The following is a 24,412-nucleotide window of genomic DNA, read 5'->3' on the forward strand; positions in this document are numbered from 1 at the left end:
CTTATTTAATAAACGAACAACAGTGGTCCGATCGGTTTGACCGTTTAAACGCAAACGGCCCAGGTGTTACTATAATTTGCACTACGATATTGAATACCCGATACGCAAAATGGAAATGACGACACGGTGTACATGCACATTTCGATCAAGATAATTGAGTCTGAGCTGTACTTTTTCCGGAAGTACGTCACGAAAATGGACGCTGATGACGATGTGTCGAGCCACCTTAAGTTATTGTTACTCTGTTGACTTCCTATTCAGAAATGGACTGTTTATTATACATGGGGGGGAAAGATAAATAAGCGGCACAGGAAAATGTCCAGTCTTTGTTGCACACACTACTATCACTGTACCAAAACAGGACAGTATACCCAAAATAGGACATTTGTGCCAAGAAACTGTCATACAATGTAAAGAAGTATATTTATGTATGCACTTGATGATTATACTTTCATGACAATTTTACTGTATATAAACTTTTTTGACTGCTGCTTATCATTACATGGCCAAATTAAAGATAAGAATAATTAACAAAACAAAACTTTCGTGATTTATGTACCATGCAACACTATTTATTTGGATATCATTTTCAAAAGTAGTATTTTATCAAAACTAACACTAATCAGGAGAAGAAATTTAATCAGTACTCCCTTTGACACGAAAACATTTGAACTTTCTTTTAATTTTCTGTTGATAATTTAATCTTTTAGTCTCCAATATTGGCCAAAATACCAAAGTGTCCCTTTCAGAGTACGGTAACACCTGTTCAAGGGCCTACATTTTTCTCTCCCTGTGGAGAGCAGGACATTTCCAAGAACCTCCAGGCTTTGAGGGAAGAAAGTTGGTGCCTCGAGGTCTCCCGGAGAAGTTGTATGGGCCCGTGGAAACAATCGAGAAGACTTTATCTTAGAATTATAAGCTCACCTGGTCAGAAGGACCATAGCGAGCTTATGCCGTCGTCTGTCATCCGTTGTCGTCTGTCGTCAACTTTTTCTTTAAAACCTATCTCCTCCTAAACACCAAAGAGGATTTCAACCAAATTCGAACTGAAGCATCAGTAGGGACGGGCAATCATTTCTTATGGGGTTGGTATGACTCCTGAGGCCAGAGGTGCATGGCCCTGAAGGGGAACTTAGCTAAATTTGCTTTAAAGCGCATCTCCTCCTTAACGCCAGATAGGATTTCAACCAAATTTGCACTGACACTTCATGAGGGGCAATCATTTCCTAAATAAATGAGGTTGGTTCGACCCCTTGGGCTAGGAAGGCCGGGCCCCAAAGGGGAAAATTAAGTCAAAAGCATCAGTAGGGGATGGCAATCATTTCTTAAATAAATGAGGTTGGTTCGACCCCTGAGGCCAGGGGGGAGATGATTTCAACCAAATTTGCTCTGAAACTTCATTGGGGGAGGGCAATCATTTCCTAAATAAATGAGGCTGGTTCGACCCCTGGGTCTAGAAAGACCGGGCCCAAAAGAGGAAAATTATCTAATATTTTGCTTTAAGGTGCTAATACCCCCTAATTACCTGAGTGGATTGTGCATAATTTCGTCAAAAACATTATTGAGGAAGAACAAACATTTCTTAATTGAATGAGGTTGATTTGACCCCTGCGGTCCTAAGAAATGGTACAGCTAGATTATCACATTCTATGGTGTAGTTTTCATAAATTGTTAAAAATTGGTTTCTAGGTTTATAAAAGGTTAAAGTTGAATGAAAATTAAAGTATTGTCTAATTACACCCTGCAATATGACATACAGTTGTGGGAACGCACAACGCACCAAAAACACCGTGCGCACACAGTGCATACATTGTTCACACACCGTCCCCCACATCGTCCACACATGGTGCGCACAACTGTGCGATTTAACAATCGTTCGCCCCGTTGTGCACTTCTCTCCGCACAACTGTGCGATATGGTACAATTTGTTGATCAATATTATGGAATGGAAAAAATACGGAAGGCTCGTATGCAATAATGTACACTGTATATATATCACTGTAATTTATCATCACTATAATCAGAGACGTATACGTCTCTGCTATAATTAAGAGTATGTACAAGTTTACAATGCTTGTAATACAGTATACACTGACAGTTAGACTGTCAAGAATGGGTTTGGCTCCAAGGTAACATAAAAGGTAAATAACAATTTGATGAGTGACCGGAGTTTTACCTGGCCTGTACTTGACACAGTTAATATTTGTTATTTGCATTCGTTTTGGTCTATAGCTCCCCTTCATCTGGTTTTCACACCTTGGCGAGTTACGTAAGTGCCCCGGGTGGGGTAAATTACGGTCCAGGTACAAAGTGGCAATGTTTACCTGTGTAGCTGAGACTTTGTTGTAAATTTACACGTGTCGATTAAGGTCGTTTAAAAACCCCACAAAACACCATTTCTAAATTTAAGTAAGTATAGACAGAAAGATAAGCTTATAGATGTAGCTAGAGTATAGAAACATACTAAAAGATCTAATTTTATGTTCAAACACAAAACCGTATATATTGTCAAGCCATTCCTTAATTTAACACCAACCACGATTGCTATCGCCAGAAGTTCGTCGATTCTCCGCACGTCCGCACAAATGTGTGCAAGGAATGATCGTCCAATTTTTTATCGTTTGCACTTCGTGCACACATCGTTCACACACTGTGCACACATCATGCGCACACCGCACATCGTGTAACGTTATGCGATCCCACAACTGTATTACTTACTTCAAAATCTGTTAACATGGCAACTCAATGGAGGCCCCTGATTAGTTGAAAGTCAGATATTGTGTTCCCAGTTGGGTTAGAACATAGATTTTGTCTGGTTTTGAGGAAATTTCATATAAAGATGTACTAATGCATTCAGATGTAATGACTTGTATATAAAACCAGGTGAGCGATACAGGTCCAATGGACCTCTTGTTTTTAATCAGCATTATGTATTCTGATGGCAGCAATGTAGATTTGAAGATTCTAAACATTTAACGGATTTTGAAATCTTGATGGATTCTGAAAGTTAGACCAGTCCTACAATTTTTATCATTGATAAAACATGAGAGATACTGATATCAAACTTTTAAAGCTTAATGTTTGCTGAAAACTAGAGTTCTAAAAGCTTCAGGTCTGTATAATTCAATTTCAGTATCAAATGGCCATGGGGCACTAAATTGTTGAGCTATTTGATGTTCAAAACTTTGGAGTCAGTTTTTTGTTTTTGAGGAAATATGTTCAATACACAGTACACTCAAGTCATTAAAACAAATTTACTTGTACTACCATATAACAGATAAACCTGGATAGCATATATACATGTACTTAGCCTACAGGTTATGTCTTTTAAATTGCTAATCAAATGATATTAAATCTATTCTCCCACGGTAGCTGTGCTGGCTGTTGGATCAGAAACCGTTTCATCATTTAATAAAATTTAACCCTTTCACCCCTATGTAACTTTAGTAGACTCTACCATGCATTGATCTGGATGAGTCCATTATGGTCTACAGTGGTGAAGGGGTTAATACAAGTCATCTGCCAAGGTGACCTATACTACCTTTGATGTACAGGTGTCAAACAAATTATTAATAATGAGGCGCCCTCACCTGATATAACAGATTCGTATATTTCACTGACAAAATACAGAAGAAATAAAATATCCGAAACTTGCAGATAGGAGTAATATTTGACACTGGACTGGTTAAAATCCAGGCTGATGATTAAATCCTATTTTAAGAAAACAATATGATAAAAATTCAAGGGCATCTAGAGCGTCTTAGGTCTTACGATCAGGTCTGTGTGACTCATTCCGGAGTGACAAGTTTTGCTGACAGTGTGAAATGAAGGACACTTTTTACAAGGCATGGAATGGAAATGTTATAAGGGATTATATCAGTGTTGAGATCCAGTGTTGAGATATCCTTGCTGGTTTTAAAGGGACTTCTCCCCCTTCCCCCTCCTACTTGAATGCCTGACTCAGACACACTACCTGTACCTAGTGTGACTCGCCAGGCTACATTATATAAGCAATAGCTATAGGTATTTATGCTTTATTCTCGGCAGGAAACCATACTGGATATGTACAAGTTTCAATGTTATATATTTTAACGTGCATATATATTTTAACGTGAAATGCTGTGTGCAGATAGAGATTCCATACACCCACACATGATTCTCTTTCTCATATAGGTTAAGCTCTTATACTTACCTTATGCAGGTGTAAGATGAAAGCTGAATTTTCATTTTTATCCATTTATTAGGGGGGGGACTCTGAGATATGTGTACCCTGTAGAGGTTATCAAGTCCATCCATCTGTTCATCCCTCAGTCTCTCACTGTCCATCCACACTTTAGTACTAATCTTTTTTGAAATTTGACATGGTGATACACTGTGATGTGTAGATGTGCAATCGGGGTGTAAAAAGTTTTTAAGGTCAAGGTCACTGTTCCTGTAAAAATTGACCATAAGGTGTATGCATCTATCAACGCTCGAGTGTGACAGTTTATTATCTAATTTCAAAATGCAGAATGATCGCTGTGGTTTTTGCTCAGTGATCATAAGAGGATATGTATGGTCAGGCACGTGGCGGGGCTCTCGCTGACCTGTCAGTGATCTAGTTGGTTTTAAAATGTTTTTAAACAAGTTGGATATATGTTAGTAACCTTTTGATTCAGTGAATCAGAGAGAATATGATACTTTTTTGTGGAGATTCAGAATGTAAGAGCCAAATGTAATTTTAAATGTCTTGCTTACATTTTTAAACAATTTTTATTAATGTTGCTTTTTCGTAGTTGTGAATGAGATGATAAAAGCATAAAAGTATTTTTTGCAATTCAATGAACAGCTGTCAGTTTGTACAATAAAGTTTCACTGTCTTGGCTATCAACAACGTGTTCAAGTTTGTCTTCGCTCATGCAGGTAGACTGTAGGGCAGAATACTTCACAGGAGACAGAGATAATTGCCACTTGGGGTTTAAATCAGAGCAATAATAACAAGGACAGATAATGCCAGCCACTACATTTCTATAACATTCTCTCCCAAGGCACATTAAACAAACATTATTTTTTATTGACAAGTGACTGTTAGTCACACTATTCTAAAATAACATGTCTGTCGTAAATTTTGATTGGATGTTCGCCTTGGCCCAGTGTATTTGTAACCACAAGTATAACTAATGGGTTGCCAAATAAAATTACTTCACATTTTTTATTTGAAGGTCAAATCTCAAGGGCGGTGTTGCATGAGTCCATTTATGTGTGTATGAATAAGCAGCCACTCGGCCTATTTTTTCAATAAAATTTATCCCACTTTCTCTATTCTAAAAATCCCATTTTGTGGATAGGGGTGAGACCATGTGTTGTTATTGTCACCGACATCACAAACTAGGTCACTTTCCAGGCTGGTCATGTTCCAGGCTGGTAAATTGCTGGTAAACAAACCCTACCCAGCTAGTGTTATCAAGTATTAAAAAGTGCAGATCACCATTGCTAATTTTTTTATTTAATATGTATTGTGAATACATCATAAATATAGTTCAATAGCTCTTTCATGCTGGCATGCATCACATTAATAAGGCTGATGTACAATTTTGTAGTTCTGATTATACATGGTATGTAGATAATATTTATTTAAGGATTCCTGTTTGACTGCAGGTAAAACACTATATAATTCCGCCGTAGTTTTCCTAGACTGGCCACCGTCTCTAGAATATTGAATAATTAAGAAAAAACTTTAACTCTAATAATTTTGATCACTTGGATGTCTGATTCTAGATCAGTTTTGGGCTAGTGGTGATGCCGGCAGAGAAGTCCAGTCCCATCCAAACACTAGGCACAATGGATTCTAGCCTAAGTTCTAAACTAGGGGGAGATAAGCAAGTAGTAAAATGCAGTTGAGAAATTCTTCATAAAATGTTAGGGGCTGGTGGCCAGTCTATAGTTTTCCATACGTATAGTTATCTTCCAGTACTTTCAGTTCGGTTACTGTTGGTTAGAGTAACGTTGTATAAAGAATAGGTGTCTAGGGTTTAAATCCTGCCCTTCTTTTATTTTTAGCTCACCTGAACTTGTGCCATGGGGCAGCGTCCGTCATCCGTCTGTCAACTTTTCCTTTAAAACACTACTTGTCCTGAACGGCATATATATATAGTGGGTCTTTACCAAATTTGGTCTGGAGCATCCTTGGGCAAATGGTTCTTAATTTTGTATCAACGGTGGATGTATCCCCCCTGGGGGTAGAGGAGAGAGGCCCAATAGGGGAAATAGAGATAAAACCTTTAAAATCCTACTTCTACCATAGGGATTGAGAGATTTTATCACTTTTAGTCGGAACATTTATGTTGATTTTTTTCGATTTTCAAGGTCACAGGGGTCATATGTTTAAATCTCTCAATTAGTTCTTTGAGTTGACATCAACCATTTTTGACTGGAAGCATCCCTAGGTAGTGAGGATTCAAAATTGTACAAATAGTGGGTCTGACCCCCCAGGGGGCTGAGGAGCGGAGCCAAAAGTGGGCAATTTGGTTAAACTGTTTTAAGGGACTTCTTCTCTGGAACTAAGAGATTTTTGACATCAATCATATTTGACTGGAAGCATCCCTAGGTAGCGGGGATTTAAAATTGTACAAATAGTGGGTCTGACCCCCCAGGGGGCTGAGGAGCGGAGCCAAAAGTGGGCAATTTGGTTAAACTGTTTTAAGGGACTTCTTCTCTGGAACTAAGAGATTTTTGACATCAATCATATTTGACTGGAAGCATCCCTAGGTAGCGGGGATTTAAAATTGTACAAATNGACTTCTTCTCTGGAACTAGGAGAACCATATTTGACTGGAAGCATCCCAAGGTAGTGGGGATCAAAATTGTACAAATGGTGTGGGTGACCCCCCAGGGGGCTGAGAGGCGGGGCCAAAAGGTGGCAATTTGGCTATATTGATATAAACGACATCATCTGTAGAACCATGCGATAGATACTTATTATATTTGATTGGAAGCATATCACTAGGTAGTGGGGATTCAAAATTGTACAAATAGTGGGTCTGACCCCCCATGGTCCAAAAGGGGGCAATTTTGCTATGTTGTTTTAAGCGGCCTCTTTTGTGGAACTAAGAGATGGATATCAACCATATTTGACCAAAAGTATCCCTAGGTAGTGGGGATTCAAAATTATACAAATGGTGGGGCCAACCCCCAGGGGGTTGATGGGCAGGGCCAAAAGGGGGCAATTTGGCTTTATTGCTTTAAACGACTTCTGTAGAACTATGCACTGGATATAAATCATATTTGGTTGGAAGCATTCATGGGAGGTGGGGATTCAAAATTGTACAAAAAGTGGGGCTGACCCCCCCGGCTAAGGGTTAAGGCCAAAAATAGTTTATTACTTGGAAATGGTTTAGATCCCCACCCCAAAACTACATATACAATTGTTGGGCATGAAGAGACAAACGCTGTCATGATATTAGAATTGACCCTGGGATCTGCCTCACCCTTGCAAAATTAACCCATAGCTCATAACTTTAAAACATTTGAGATTCCAACCCCAAAAGTATATATACAAATGCTGGGCATAAAGAGACAAAAGCAGTCATGATATTGGAATTGACCCTGACCGAAAGTCTATCTGTAAAAAAAAAATTTTGAGGACATCCTTCTTTTATTAAAACCCCCAAGAAAAGACAATCTCTTAACTTGAGACATTTGCTCTAAACAACTTGAGTTTCCTGGTCATCAGTAGTCGCCAGGCCAATCCGTCAAAGACAAATTCCAGGAGAGATAATCAAGATCAGAAAAAATATCATTGAAACTCTTCAATGTTTTGCAAGTAATGGGACAAGGATCCTTAAATTCTTCCGAGACATGTTTATGTGTGGTCCTGTGGATATTGGATACCAGTTTCACACCAAGCTACCTTTATGTCACGCAAATTCAATTTCTCAAATTATTTTCTTGAAAGTTTCAGCATCGGTAAAGGTATATTGCCTGCTTTCTGTTCATGTGTAAGGATTATATTGGAGTCCTAATGTTCGAACGTTCTTATTTTTTTCCTCCATTCCAGCAATGCAATATGAGAGTTCCATATTTTGTTTCCTCTGTTCCAGTCCCATTGTGTGAAAGGTCATGGTTGTTTCCTCTTTTCCAGTCCATTTGTAATAAAGGCCATGCTTGTTTCCTCTGTTCCAGCCCTGTGATGTGAAAGTTCCTGGTTGTTTCCTCTGTTCCAGTCCCTTTGTGTGAAAGTTCTTGGTTGTTCCTCTGTTCCAGTCCCTTGGTGTGAAAGTTCCTGGTTGTTCTTCTGTTCCAGTCAAGTGATGTGAAAGTTCCTGGTTGTTCCTCTGTTCCAGTCCCTTGGTATGAAAGTTCCTGGTTGTTCCTCTGTTCCAGTCCCTTTGTGTGAAAGTTCTTGGTTGTTCCTCTGTTCCAGTCCCTTTGTGTTAAAAGGTAATGGTTGTTTCTTTTGTTCCAGTCCCTTTGTGTGAAAGTTCTTGGTTGTTCCTTTGTTCCAGTCCCTTTGTGTTAAAAGGTCATGGTTGTTTCTTCTGTTCCAGTCCCTTTGTGTTAAAGTTCCTGGTTGTTCCTCTGTTCCAGGCCCTTGGTATGAAAGTTCCTGGTTGTTTCCTCTGTTCCAGTCACTTGGTGTTAAAGTTCTTGGTTGTTTCCTCCGTTCCAGTCCCTTGGTGTGAAAGTTCCTGGTTGTTTCCTCTGTTCTAGTCCCTTGGTGTGAAAGTTCCTGGTTGTTCCTCTGGTCCAGTCCCTTGGTATGAAAGTTCCTGGTTGTTCCTCTGTTCCAGGCCCTTGGTATGAAAGTTCCTGGTTGTTCCTCTGTTCGAGTCAAGTGATGTGAAAGTTCCTGGTTGTTCCTCTGTTCGAGTCAAGTGATGTGAAAGTTCCTGGTTGTTCCTCTGTTCAAGTCCCATTGTGTGAAAGTCCTGGTTGTTTCCTCTGTTCCAGTCCCCTGGTGTGAACGTTTTTGGTTGTTTCCTCTGTTCCAGTCCCTTGGCGTGAAAGTTCCTGGTTGTTTCCTCTGTTCTAGTCCCTTGGTGTGAAAGTTCCTGGTTGTTCCTCTGTTCGAGTCAAGTGATGTGAAAGTTCCTGGTTGTTCCTCTGTTCGAGTCAAGTGATGTGAAAGTTCCTGGTTGTTCCTCTGTTCAAGTCCCATTGTGTGAAAGTCCTGGTTGTTTCCTCTGTTCCAGTCCCCTGGTGTGAAAGTTCTTGGTTGTTCCTCTGTTCCAGTCCCTTGGTATGAAAGTTCCTGGTTGTTTCCTCTGTTCCAGTCACTTGGTGTTAAAGTTCTTGGTTGTTTCCTCTGTTCCAGTCCCTTGGTGTGAAAGTTCCTGGTTGTTCCTCTGTTCCAGTCCCCTGGTGTGAACGTTTTTGGTTGTTTCCTCTGTTCCAGTCCCTTTGTGTTAAAAGGTAATGGTTGTTTCTTCTGTTCCAGTCCCTTTGTGTGAAAGTTCCTGGTTGTTCCTCTGTTCCAGTCCCTTGGTGTGAAAGTTCCTGGTTGTTCCTCTGTTCCAGTCCCTTGGTGTGAAAGTTCCTGGTTGTTTCCTCTGTTCCAGTCACTTGGTGTTAAAGTTCTTGGTTGTTTCCTCTGTTCCAGTCCCTTGGTGTGAAAGTTCCTGGTTGTTTCCTCTGTTCCAGTCCCTTGGTGTGAAAGTTCCTGGTTGTTTCCTCTGTTCCAGTCCCCTGGTGTGAAAGTTTCTGGTTGTTTCCTCTGTTCCAGTCCCCTGGTGTGAAAGTTTCTGGTTGTTTCCTCTGTTCCAGTCCCTTGGTGTGAAAGTTCTTGGTTGTTTCCTCTGTTCCAGGACATTGTGTGATAGTTCCTGGTTGTTTTCTCAGTTCTAGTCCCAATATGTGATATTTCCATGGTGAACAGTCCCATCTTGTGATGTCCCCAACAACCCTGAACCATTGAACAGTAGTGTACACATGTTCCAGGCAGTGGAAACCTGGAAAGCACATTGTAGCTGAAAATAGACCCCAACTCTACACATCAATAGGAACCTGCATACATTAACCGACTTTCTCTGTTGTAAACAGTACACATACACACTGTCATATGGCAAAGCATTGTCAGCTTTTATTTACCCCACAGTTGTTCAAATATAATACACCTATGTTTAAAATGTAACTTTTCTGTGAATAAATCACTTTTAATGGAAATATTTAAAATTTTGATAAATAAAATGGGGGAATATGTCAAATTTGTTGTTTTTAGTGATGTTCTGCTAGCCAAACAAGCTTCACTGAATGTTGACATGTTAGCTAGGCTACAACTCCTGACCATGATGTGGGGGATTCCTGAGAGATGGGTCTCAAAATGCATTGGGCTCATTTTTGTTGTTGATGTTTGAGGGTTTGTTAGCTTAGTGGGAACACATTAAAAAATGAAAAAATTAATATTTTCATAATTGTTACAATTTGGATTTGAACATATATATGTCCAGGGTTGAAAATCGCCATCTTCATATTTCATAGGATTAAAAATGCTGGACATTGGATAAAGAAAAAAAAGTAATAAACTGTTTTATTGCAAAGCTGAAAAACATTTTAAACTTAAGTAACTTAAGTTTGAAGAAAATTGGGTCCTGGCCATCAAAACAAACAGACAGATGACCCAGATTGAACTAATGTTGTTTATGACTGTACCATTGTACTTTACATAGGACATCAGGTTCCAAAAGCACACACAGCTAGCTAGCATCACATTAACTCTTGGTGTTTACATGTAAACAGATCTAGGCCATACCATGTAAAATGAGTGAGGTTTTGGGAGAAACAGGAATGGTGTTATAGATCTCTGTGTTTTTCTTTTGAAATATTGATTTGGTGGATATGACTCCATAGACAATAAGATTAGGGCCATTTCTCCAACCTGCTGGTGTTTGCTAGATGATGTGTGAGCTCAGGCCTAAAGTCTGTGTCCTGATGGACTGTTAGTCTCACATAATGTCAGCTTGGGTATTGATCTACATACTTTACATAGTAAATTTCTTTTAATGTTATGAAAGGGAATACATGTGTGTGTGAGGGTGTGAGAGTGTGTTTGTGCCCAAATTGTCATAATACAACATGTATCTCTGTGTGTGAGGTTGTGAGATTGTGTGTGTGCCCAAATTATTGTCATCATACAACCCAAGTTAATGGTTTGATTTAATTCGGCAGACCGTTGGTATTATTGGACAAATACACAACACAGATAAAAACAATGAACCAAACAATTCGCTATAGCTGGACCGAACCCTGAATCATATCAACAGAAGATATAAAATGAGAAACGTGATCCAAGTTTGAGAACCCTTGACTCCAATACTTCAGTTTCATCTTGTTGGTTTGTTTTTCTCCAGACTTCTCAATTTTAATAGGAACCTGAGTTCAGAGACCACCTTTGTGAAGTTTTTGAAGTGGTCCCTTAATATGGATTAAGTTATTATGGAAATAACAGCAATGAATGTTTTTAGGTCACCTGAGCTTTAGCTCAAGTGACCTATTGCTATCCGTTTTCGTCCGTCGTCGTCCGTCGTCCGTCGTCCGTCGTCCGTTAACATTTTACATTTCAAACTTAAAGTCAAGTTCTGCTGGGCCGATTGAACTGAAAGTTGGTAGGAATGATCGCCTCATGGTCCTGACAAAGTGTTGTTATTTTTCGGGTCGATCAGAAATCCAATATGGCCGCCACGGCCGCCATTTTGAAAACCTATTTCAAACTTAAAGTCAAGTTCTGCTGGACCGATTGAACTGAAAGTTGGTAGGAATGATCGCCTCATGGTCCTGACAAAGTGTTGTTATTTTTCGGGTCGATCAGAAATCCAATATGGCCGCCACGGCCGCCATTTTGAAAACCTATTTCAAACTTAAAGTCAAGTTCTGCTGGACCGATTGAACTTAAAGTTTGTAGGAATGATCGACTCATGGTCCTGACAAAGTGTTGTTATTTTTCAGGTCAATCATAAATCCAATATGGCCGCCACGGCCACCATTTTGAAAACATATTTCAAACTTAAAGTCAAGTTCTGCTAGGCCGATTGAACTGAAACTTTGTAGGAATGATTGACTCATGGTCCTGACAAAGTGTTGTTATTTTTCGGGTCGATCAGAAATCCAATATGGCCACCACGGCTGCCATTTTGGTAAACTATTTCAAACTTAAAGTAAAGTTCTACTTGGCCGATTGAACTGAAACTTTGTAGGAATGATCGACTCATGGTCCTGACAAAGTGTTGTTATTTTTCGGGTCAATCAGAAATACAATTTGGCTGCCATGGCCGCTATTTTGCTACTAAATTCTAATAGGCCGATCTCACTTAAAATTGGTCTAGGAATGATCAGCTCATGGTCCTGACAAAGTTAAGTTAACATTATACTATTTTTTACTCAAATTGGTACATATTTCAACAAACAAACAAAAATACTGTAGACTCAGGTGACCGTTAAGGCCCATGGGCCTCTTGTTTAATTTGGTCTCATACTTAACACAGGTGGTCTACTCTTGATAGAGATGTCCTTTCAATAGGGATCTAATAGAATCTTTCACCCCCTTGTGTATCATATACACAAATTCACAATGTAATGATAACGTTACATACTAAATTCAGGATTGATGTATTGTTGACAAGACGTCATTGTATTGTTGAAGTGACGTCATGCCATTGTTATGAATAGGGGATACACCTGTCCAGGATATGAGAAAACTTTATCTCCTTTTCTCCAGAAGTCAATTTCAACTACCAAACTGCTATCTGTACTTGTATCTAAAATACTAACCTGGTTCTATGTGGTTTGTATCATCACCTGTCTCACATTTGATAAATGTCACACTGTCACCCTTTGAACAATTTTTTGTGCATCAAAATTAGTCTACAGGCTCCATCCATACTAGAAAATTCATTGTCTGGCAAAATTCTTTTGTTCTAACCTATTTGTAACAATTGAATAAAATCTGTAGGTTGTAACCCCTTTTTGTGGGTTTCCTGTGTCTCAAAACCCGTAATTGAAAACCTATATAACCTCTTGTGATCCTTTGAACCCTTGGCACTAGAATCATTCCTATTGGCCTACTGACAGCGTTCCCTCCCAGCCGGAAAATATCCCTATCAGTCGATCAGTAAGTTGTAGTAGGATGTTGACCTAAATCCAGGGGAAAAAATGAGAAAGGAAATCAGGTCACATGGACCAATTAGATCCCCTTGTGGGATTCAAATGTCTGTTTGATGCCATGGAAACAAATCAATGTTTGTCCCTGCTCCAGGAGACCCAGTAGATAGAGACTTCACATGTATTGGTTTTATTTGTTCCTGCATAATATGGCATATTTTATATACAGCTCTTATGGTTCTTTATCATAACCTCCTGCAAAAAGATTAGGGGGAAATATACTTAAATCAGACTTGTCTGTCGATCTGTTTCTCTTGACCAATGTCTGTCTCAAAATCTTGTTTGGACAATTCTTCATTAAATAATGAGCCAATTTTAACAAAAGTTTATATGCATGATTGGTACATGATGTATTTCAGCACCCAAAACTGAGTTTCAGTTTACGAGTATATGGGAGTATATGACCTCCTAATATGGCTTTTGACCCTCAAAATGTTGGAGGCTTGCTACTTCAAGATGGCCACCATGGCCTCTGACTGGCTGAAACAAATGTGGTTATAATTATACTTAACCTAGAGTTCAATGGAGCCGACTATAGAGGAAATACTGAATATTGAAAAATAGACTTTAGTTTCGGAATTCAAGATGGCCACTAATTATGGTATCTGATTGGCTGAGGGTTGATTTTGTTTTTGGGGAGGGGGGGTTATGATATCAAACTATGTGTTTTATTTCCTAAGAAAGATTTCTAGTTTTAGGAGTGTCACAAGTCCATTCAATCTTTAAGTCAACTAAAATCAATTTCTTATTTCTTTCTATTTAAACCAATTAATTGTTGTTGACTTTTATTTTAAATAAACCATAATTAAAGTGATATTCAAATTCAAATTTTAAGAACAAATTCAAATTTCGATTTTCAAAATATTTGATGAACCAGACAAATAAAGAATCATAATTGGTATATTCCATTTGCCAGGTGCTGGGTATAGAAATGTTTTTTTGACGTAAGAAAATTTTATTGATTAAAAAATAGAAAGGGGTTATAAAAAAAAACTGGATAGTACATTATTGACTTTATATCAAGTTAAGCTAGTAAAGCATCACTATGAACTTTTGGCCTTTGAGTAATTGAGATGATATCAGAGAAAAATAATATTCTAATACGGCAGACACTGCATCATTGATTGATTTACGATCCAATACATTTTGTTTAGTACCGGCCACAACTAGAGGTAATGAAGTGAGAAATTTATTCAGTTTGGGACACAAAGTCACCATCCAATAAACAGATCAGCATTATTGATAAACTCGGTAAATAAATCCAGGCTTCACAACATCTAGGCTTCAACTTGAACAATTTTACAATACCTGGTATAATAATTCTGGTCTACTGGTCCACAGGGATCAAGAAGTAGAGACATACGATCATTGTTTCTTAATGAATACGGAGGGTATCAGGGTATCGGCTATCTTTTGTGGAGTGGAATATCACTGACATTTATAAAGGATGGAAAATTGTAGCGAATGAGTAGGTGCAATGTTCCTAGTTTTGCTAAACACTTAACAGTTATATTAAAATTTAATATTACACTAATACAATATAGACATGGACAATAGTTTTAAATAGTCCAGGAATGTCACATTAGCCATGATCTGGTATGGTATTGGACTTTAATAAAGCTACAGAGATTATAAGTCGGCCTGAATATTGATTTGTTTATATATTTTGCGATCAGAGGTTAATTGTATACAAAATATTGTAGTTGGTATATATATAAGTATTCTGCTTCTCTTTGGAGCTTGTAAAGTTTTCTTTAGAAACAGAAGATCAAGTGTTTTAGCAGATCGAGAAGCATAATAATCGGTTAACCCTTTCACCACTATAGACCATAATGGACCTATCCAGATCAATGCATAGTAGAGTTTATTAAAGTTACATAGGGGTGAAAGAATTAACGATTTGTCCAGAGATTTCCATTAGGAGATTACACATACTGTACTTACACCCTAGGGAAAAAAAACACTTTTTAAATGGCATCTTCTGAGCTGTTCTTTCAGATGAAATCATCAGGTCTTAGAAAATAGGATCATTTAGCAAATTCATGAGTTGAAAATGCTCAAATCTAGAGTCAAAATCGGGAGTCTCCCTCCAAAAAAGAGAGAGTCTACAAGTATAGTATTGTGTCCAAATTTCAGTCTTTGATCTGGTGCATTTTTTTGTTCTGCTTCCCCAAAAATAGACGTGGGGGTATGAGAAATCAATTATTTCTAGCACGGCCCTTTTAATCTTTTAGAGTAATTTAGTTATTTGCAGAAAAGTTTAAGAAGAATTTTACATAAAGCTGGCAGTAAACAGGGCCTGTATGTAAATAACAACACTCATGATCACTGATAGAATTGACCTGAAGGGCAAGGCCAGCACTGACCCATTGAGTGGGCAGTATAATGTAAGTGGTCAGTATTATACTGTGATACACATTTTTCCATGATTAAGTCCAACAGAGCATGAATTTGTTGTAGAGCACTAGATTAACTCAATGTGTCCCCGCATGAGGGATTGTTAGGGGTGTTTTTCTATTTTAAAGGCTAATCAATCTCCCTTTAAACTTCAGGCAAAGCAAATAAAAATGTGTTGCAAAATCAGAATGTTGGCAACTAAATACTTGATTAACTGATCACTTAGAAACTATAATTTAAATTAAAGTTAAATTGAAGCAAAAATGTGAAAAAAGTAGGTAATCGGTGGCAGATTTAGGAAGGGAACCAAACCCCTAATCAATCCACTTCAAATGCATCGTGTAGAATCACAGAGCTTTATGCCATAAATATTTTCGACCATATCTGAATGTGAAATAGCTGAAATATACTTAGAATGCCGGACTTTGCATGCGTAACTCCAAATGTTTTTACCCCTTTTGCAGGCATGAATTGCACCGCTGTCCTTTGATCGACCCTCAGATGTTGTCTTCGTCAGCAGTTATGAGATGACATTTACAAAAAAGTTGTATACCCCAAAGGTTTGAATTTCCCCACAAACATTTTAAAAAGTTGGATTTAAATATTGGACTGTAACAAGAAGCTTGACGCAACATGATCCAGCAATTTAAGTTTTAAATTAGTCATAAAACTTTGATGTTCGTATGCAAAACTTGGACGGTAAGCACATATTTTTTCATTTCTGCCTTATTGGTGTACTGTATGACATGAGCAAACTCCATGTGGTCAGTTGGTCAGTTTTAATACATAGTGACCAGTCAGCAGAGGAATGTGTACTCTTGTTGACAACTTTCACCTAATTCCAGGTGAGTTATGCACAGGTGAGCTGACCTTGAGTAATATACACCTGAAGTCCAAAATCACTGGACTCATAGATATACAGGTAGAAGTATATTCAACCATGTCCAAACACTTCAGCAGCCAGAATATGAGATATTGTATGTACGGGAAATGTGACTAAATACACCTATAACGGAATATAAAATATAAAGCATAAAATTTAAATTAATATCCGGCTGTTTTGATCCAGTTCTGCTCTGCTCTGCTGACTGAGCTAAAGGGAATTTCCCACTAGTGTGACCAGGATCCAATGTACAGTTGAAATTAAACCTGCCACACACATGAAAACACACACAGGGTTTCATACCACTGATAGTTATATTTTTGTAAAAAAAAGAACGAATCTTGCAGCTACTAGTATACACAAAAGTAGTTGCCAAGGTAGAAAGCACAGTGTTCACCCTGAAGATTATTCCGACTGTTAATAGATAAATGATACAAAATTCTTAGACTACTGATGCTGTAGCCTAGACTTGGCAAATTGCAAATATTCCTAACCCAAACTTTCAAACTGTGACATATATAGTGGCTACCTGACAGCTAGAGGACAAAGCTACAATCTCATTCAATTGAAACCAAAGGAGACTTCAAATAACAAATGCAGGACATGCCTATGGCATGTGAATAATGCATAGTCAATGTCACAGATGGCCGAATCATTATCTCATAGTAAGCTTGATCTATATAAATTATATAAAAGATCATACAAAAACAGTCATAATGTTACTATACTCTGTATGAATATTCAGTGTCAGATATCAAAACTGCTATAGCATGAAACTATTGAAACACGGAAAAAATATCTGGCCCTTGTAGATTGTTGAAAATGCAAGAAGCTGGGAGTGCAGTATTCAATCTCAAAATCTCCAAATTTTAGACAGATGCTTTATTTACTTGCAGTTCAACATTGTCATTCCAGTTCTGCTCTTTTGAGGTTTTTTTACTCGTACTATTTACAGAACTGGTTCAGGCTTGGATTCAAGCATCAGTTTGAAAACAGGACAGAAAAAGTGAAAATTTGGTCCTGGGGACCTTTGATAAATCTTTATTTACCCTTCCCTATCCCAAACGAGGAAAAAGAACATGTATATGAGAATTTTTAAACATAGTTTTTATCAACAACCCATAATGTCTGCAAAGATGTACAAGGTATTTTATGTTATGTTTCATGTTGAAAATAGATTCAGACTCTTTAAGCTAATATTTTATTTGTTTGGTGGATGGGAGGAAAATGAAAAGCTTCAGAATTAACATAGAGGATTCATCTGCCATGTAACTTAGTGTCAATTTTCCAGACGGAAGCCATACTACTGACTAAACTTAATGAGCTAAATGAGTCTACACAGGTACAAACATGTGTAGCAAACGTTTTCGTTTTCACTTTATTTGCGTGAGATTTTTCTATTAAGATAAAAGACATGGTTGATTGGATTTCAGCCATTACCATATAACATTGTTTATGACATAAGCTTACTGAGGTAAGGAGTCCTATAGGCCTTTAGAAAAGTGTTTCTAGACAATTATCTAATATTTAAAAAATATTTGTTTAACAAGGGATTGGGCTCATATTACCGAGCTGGTAAAGCAAAGTAGTTAATAACCTTACATTTATTATTACAACTTTGGGACAACTAGCTGTTTAAACATAGAATAATAATGAATTAGTAAAGGACTTTTGTTACCAGAAATTTGTGACTGCAACCAGGAAAATGAAAAGCTGCAGTATAAACTTCACAATGCCATGAGCATATTTCTACTTTGCACAGACGTGCATTCACCTTTCTAAAATATATATCACAGTATTTCTGTCAACATAAACATTTGTATGTCACAAATTAATTGAAAAATAAAGATATCACAAATGTCCACAGGAGGTTTGAGTTTTACAGCATGTAGCATGGTTGAGCAAAAATTACTTATACTCTCTTGTAATTAAGAAACTGAATCTTTTTTTCAACATGACACACATGGAATTCCATTAATGACAAATGTCTTTAAAAGCTTTGAAGTTGGTAAAATAATTTAAGCTGAGAAACTGTTAGATTTATTAACAGTGTGTGAGATTTATTACTTGTGTGTGATCTGAGGGCATGATTATAACTGGCGGTTAATGATGTGTGGACATGATGGTTAGGGGGGTAGTGCTAATTGTAGGGGAGTAGCAGCCAATATACTCTGAAGGAACATTCCTTGTATCACGGTAGACGTTTATGGATGAGGTTTAGTACTGTTTAATATAAATGATTTGTCTGTGCCAGAGGCAGGCATATGTCCCAAGTTGCCTGGCTGTAGAGTTGAATCGGAGAAGATGGAACCCATATGTACAGTAATGATCTCCACACCTTTACTGATTAATCCTAATAGTGAGGGTTACAGGTTTTATGCCACACTGAACTCTACATGCACCATAATTAAGCCCTATAAATCTGGACCTTGTCCCCCTCCCCTCCCCCCTCCCCCCTTGTCCTTCACCATCTCTTCTGGTTCACTTATTGCCGCAGGGTAAACTGGCCAGTATGTGTGCTTCTCGAAACTGAGGTACAATATATGATCCAGATTTTATCTTGGTAGGGTTTATAAAAGACATAATTTTCATTAGCTGTGTCCACCATCAGCTTTGTATTCTTCAGAACAATCATGGGTGTTTACATTAATATTTGATGTTTAAAGGCCTGTAACTATTAGTAAGGGTGGAAGAGGAGCAAGTTTGCACAAGTCACTAACATTGTTGACCTACATAAAGGTATCCTAGTGGTCAGGTGGTATCCTAGTGGTCAAATATGATAGAAATTTCACATTTTTTTTCACAAAACTATCGGAATTAGAGTTGTAATATTTGACTTCTACCTACCTAGATCTACCTGGATTCGGTCTATATAAGACATTCCCATTTCTTGACTACCTTGAAATGTTTTTCCTTGATTGATTAGGTTGCATCCTCTACTCAGTGGTTTATCTTAATATTGGACTTGTATATTGGTTGAATTAAAGACTCAAATTTGTTCAAGTAATTGACCTTAACATACCAAATGTCTATCAACCAAATAACTATCAACAATGTTCTCCTCGAAGGAATTTAATAGAATATATAGTAACTGTAGTCACTCGAGACCCAAGCTTTCAGGCTTATTTGAAAACAGATGGTAATTGGCACACCCAGTCTAGGACCAGAGTGGGCTTATGCTATATCATGTTAGCCATCATCCATCCATCATCAAGTTATTTTAAATGACTTCTTTTGAATCACTGGACAGCATTTCACTATGTTTGACTGTAAGCATAAACACAAAGGCTGAAAGGTTGGACCAAAATGCCATTATAACTTTGAAATTGTTTAGATTCAAACCCTATAACCATGTATGAAATTACTTGGCAGGAGGAGACCAATGCTGTGAGGGATGGTATTCATGGAACCGTTCTCGTCCTCAAGCATGGATTCTGTGCTCAAACCTTCTTTCTTGCAGCTGGCTTAAAATCATGTTACACGGTCAAAAAGTCCAGTTTAAACAATGAAAATGGTATTCAGCCCCAGGACTCTCCCGAACTCTTCCAGATCACGGACAAAATGTAATTTTCATTTATTTGTCACTGGAATAAGAAAATGGGCATAAGCACAAACTCGGACTTTGAGAATGAGAAGGGTTTCGTGAATACAGGCCCAGGTATCCTACAAGGGTACACACATGCTTCCAGGTTTGCCTCCATGGTCTGGCACCACCCCAGGAGACTTGATCCTTTGGTAATACTTTTGAAATGTTTGAGATCCTACCCAATAACCATATATTCAATTGCAAATAAAGTTACAGTATGCTACAAAGAATTGACCTTAGGTTCTGGCCTCTTATATACGAGGGGCAGAGGTGGCCAAGAGGTTAAGGCGTCTGTCATTCTGCTACCACTATCCCTCCACCGCTTGGTCATGGGTTTGAGACCTACGTGGGGCAGTCGCGAAGCACTGGCCGTTGGTCGATGGTTTTTCTCCGGGAACTGCAGCTTTCTTCCACCACCAAAACCTGGAACGTCCTTAAATGACCATAGCTGTTAATAGGATGTAAAACACAAACAAGCCAAACCTTATATGGATTTAAATCCTCGCTCATAGCATGAAAGTGTTTGAGATCCCCACTGTGATACACATATGAAACCAAATTACCCAAGAATCTGGGCCAACACCAGGAGATTAAGTCCCCTGGCTCATAACCTTGAATAAGTTGAGACGATCATCCCATAAGCATATAGAATTGGTGGCATAAAAGACAAACAGATATGTTGCCAGAATTGGCTTTTAAGTCTGTCCCACTTTAAAAACTTAGTCTTTTGGTTATAACATGGATACAGTTGTGATCCCCAATAACATGAATTCAGGCGAACAATACAGGCCATCAAGGCCTCTTGTTTACTCTTGTTTCCTAGATCCTCAGAATGTTGGAAAATGAAACCATGCTAATTGTGAAAAGTTGTGATTGTTTCTGAATTCAAGACCAGCGAGGGACAAGGTTTGGAAAGGCAGGCTTACAACACTAGAAAATTAAGGTTGACAGCTAAGACCACAATTAGCAAATTGGGGGAGCCACTAGCTAAGAGAAATACATAAATTGGTTATTTTAGCCTATTATGGTATGGGATTTCAACCATCAGTTTCTTGACATTTTACTATAATGGTACTGCCTCAGATGCTTGTCAGGTTCAGTTTCTGCCCTAAGTAAAAAAAACTCATGTTCAGGATTTTTTTTGTCAAGAGTGTTTTGATGCCAAGCTGTAGCAGTCATCCCTTGTTCCGTTCCTGATACCAGCCCCTGTCTATAGAGTATTGAATTATTCTAATAAAAATAAACTCTTATAAATTTGATCACTTGGATGTCTGATTCTCCTCAAATTAGGGGGAGATAATTAAGCTAGTTGTTAAATGCAGGTGGGAAATTCTTCATTTACTCATTCACCCCTGAAGACACATTTGAACTCTTCCAATTCCAAGGTTTGAATAGTTCATTATGAAATGTCAGGGGTGAATGGGGGGGCTGGTAGCCTGGAGTCTAGATACCAAGATACTTGAGACAATAACTTCATGAAATCCAAGCATTGTCATACAAAATGTTTAAAAATGTTTCTGCTAATATATATATACACAGATGCACTGCATAGATACACCTCGGCCTAAATCCAACTGGTCAGAGGAAAAAGGAGGGAGGGGCATATTGAAACTTAGGTCCAGGGTTGAAGCCCTGGGGAGTGGGGTACTTATATAGCTCTATTGTGACCCTAATTAATAAATGAGACCTAACTTCAGCTACATTCGTAAGGCAGAGATTGATTCAGCCAAGGCCGTGTTCTCTATAGTGATTTTTTTGGGTCATTTCAAAAACAAAATGTTGGTTCCTGTGTGTTCCTGAGTTTATAAAGGTTTCACTGAAGGATCAATTTTATTGTCCTTGTTATGATAATATGTAGCATTTATGGAAATGGTTTTTGACATATTGATACAGGAAGGGAGGTACTATTGGTAATATAAAGCAAAACCAGTAAGTAGTTAGACACCTGCTTATGTGAGATTTGGGCAACAGACACAAAATAATAAACTGGTGGGTGTAAAATTGGCATTAAATATGTCGGCTAAACACCTGTTCTGTGTATTTATTGACCACACAAGTAATTAACTTAGCAAGTAAATACCTGCTTTATTGATTATCGACTGTACAGGTAGGACATAAAGCAGGTAAATGTCAGTCTCGTACATTATTGACTGTATGATAATTAGCTACAAGGCAAGTCTATACCTCTAATGGGTAAAGCTGTTGTTATTTGGTGTTGCATTTCACCATTTATATCTGACAGTCTGACATAGGAAGTTGTGTTTTTCAGCTATTGGAGATAATTATATACAAATTGACCTAGTTAGTTCCTGTACCTCTATAATAAGGTCTGGCTGGCATGGGCAGTTAAATTGGCTGGATAAGAATAGAAGCGACTACAATAGAAGTAATTGGTACAGAATTTGACATTATCTACGGTACTGAACATTATCTCCACCTACCTTAGTAAAGATTATGACACCATTATACATACTACCCTGGTACCATTTGTGAAGGACTGAGGGCTCATATGTCCAAAGTTTTGTCAACTTACAAAAATAATCAAACAAATGTTTTTCATTTATTTTAATTTTGCAATGTTGAACTCTATCATTAATTTCATGTAAAAGAATTAAACATACACAATTTTCAAAAAGAAAACATTTGTTTTAATAAAACTAATGGCATTTGGAGAGATGAAATAATTGAAAAAGATATTTTATGAGTAAGTAAGCTAACAAGGCTTTAATGAGGTGAGTTGTGATGGAAGGATTGATAACCTTCAGGCCAGGTAGATCTGATAACCTCGGGCCAGGTACAAAACTTGCCAAATCAGTATTTCCTCAACTCATTTGTTAAAGCTTTGCCGTGATTAGGCTATTTCACCTTACATGTTAAATGAATTTCTGGAGTTTGATAGATAGGGTTATATCTCAAGTTGCACTGAGTGACAGCCAGATTTAAGGAGAAGTCAGTACACATGCATCAAATGCTAAGTTTTCTATCTCAATAGACAGATTTTCATTTTCATTTTTTTTCGGTTTTGTGGTGTTTTAGTTCTGAAAATAGTTTAATAGCATATGTGCCTAGTTTAATAGCATATGTGCCAGTCCTGCCTAATGTTTCTGTAGTATAATTTGTGAACCGCTTTGAGACGACCTACGAACTAGATTGTGATAAAGCGGTATAAAAGAACCTCGAATTATTATTATCATTATTATTATTATAGTCAGAATGGTGAAGGTAACTTTCCTTGTATTTAGTATGACAGAGACCAGATGGCAGTGGGAGGGGGGATTTTGGTATGTAGGGGGTCCAAAACAATTAACATAATGCTTACAAGCCAAAAAGACCATTAGGATTGCCTGTTAGATGATTCTCCTAATTCCTGCATGAAATAGACTATAGATGTCTGGGTCTGTATTAATAGTCAGGGTTCTGTCAAGACAGGTTTTAATGTACAAACTTCCCAAAACACAGGGGTCTGTTTAGACAGGAGTCTGTTTAGAGAGATTACACTGATTAACTCATTCATCCCTGAAGACACATTTGAACTCTTCCAATTCAAAGGTTGGAATAGTTCATGATGAAATTTCAGGGTTGAATGAGTTAACCTTCTTTGAGCAAATGGTTTATTTTTTTCTCTTCCAATTAAATATATAAGTATTTCCTACCATTTCAAGGTTTTTCATGCCTATGTGAAATTACATTGTACAATAATTTCTAATTGCGTTGTGGAGTTAACAATTTGTCACACTAATTTGAACTTTAGACGGATGTGTGGAGCAATTTGTTTTCCATTCATCATAGTTAGCTGCTAATATGTAACGAGTAAATTAGATTGCCATGGTTACCTAAAACACACATGGTGAGGTGATCTCCCTGTGAGGGGGACTTAATCTACCTAATGATAGTGCACCTGTAGACTCTCCACGACACTTTTGGGTTTTTTGTTTTATCAAATTCTCCTGTTTTGCCCTCTGTAATGTTAGTTAACAACATAATATACATAGTAATTAAATGTGAAGGGCGAAATTAACACTGAGTGTATGTGGATTTTACTGGCAAAGGGCGAAGGTTTCATCGGGCGAAAATTTCCTGGTATACAATTAATTGATAGTGCAACTGAAAAGTTTTGATTTTAAACTACAGTAAAACCCTGTTTACTCGAACTTGTAGGGTCCAGATCATACATGGTATGAGACAAATGCGAGGTTTGACCGACATCGTCATTTTTAGCTCACCTGGCCCGAAGGGCCAAGTGAGCTTATGGCATGGTGCGGCGTCCGTCCGGCGTCAACTTTTTACTTTAAACAACTTCTTCTGAATAACCAAGCGGCCTAGGATGATGATATTTGGCCAGTAACATGCTGGAATGAAGGGCTACCAAGTTTGTTCAAATAAATGACCTTCGTCAATTTTCAAGGTCACAGGGG

General features: G+C 37.9%; 1 long non-coding RNA gene across 1 annotated transcript in view; it reads left to right on the plus strand.

The window, feature by feature from the left end:
* Window positions 1–24,412, plus strand: part of LOC110451696 — a 78,821-nt gene that overhangs the window by 23,587 nt on the left and 30,822 nt on the right. Inside the window, exon 3 of the long non-coding RNA XR_002463100.1 lies at window positions 15,993–16,088. This is a non-coding gene — a long non-coding RNA (uncharacterized LOC110451696). The remainder of the gene's footprint in view (window positions 1–15,992; window positions 16,089–24,412) is intronic.

This window comes from Mizuhopecten yessoensis, unplaced genomic scaffold (assembly GCF_002113885.1).
Source record: "Mizuhopecten yessoensis strain PY_sf001 unplaced genomic scaffold, ASM211388v2 scaffold6169, whole genome shotgun sequence".
Lineage (NCBI taxonomy): Eukaryota > Metazoa > Mollusca > Bivalvia > Pectinida > Pectinidae > Mizuhopecten > Mizuhopecten yessoensis.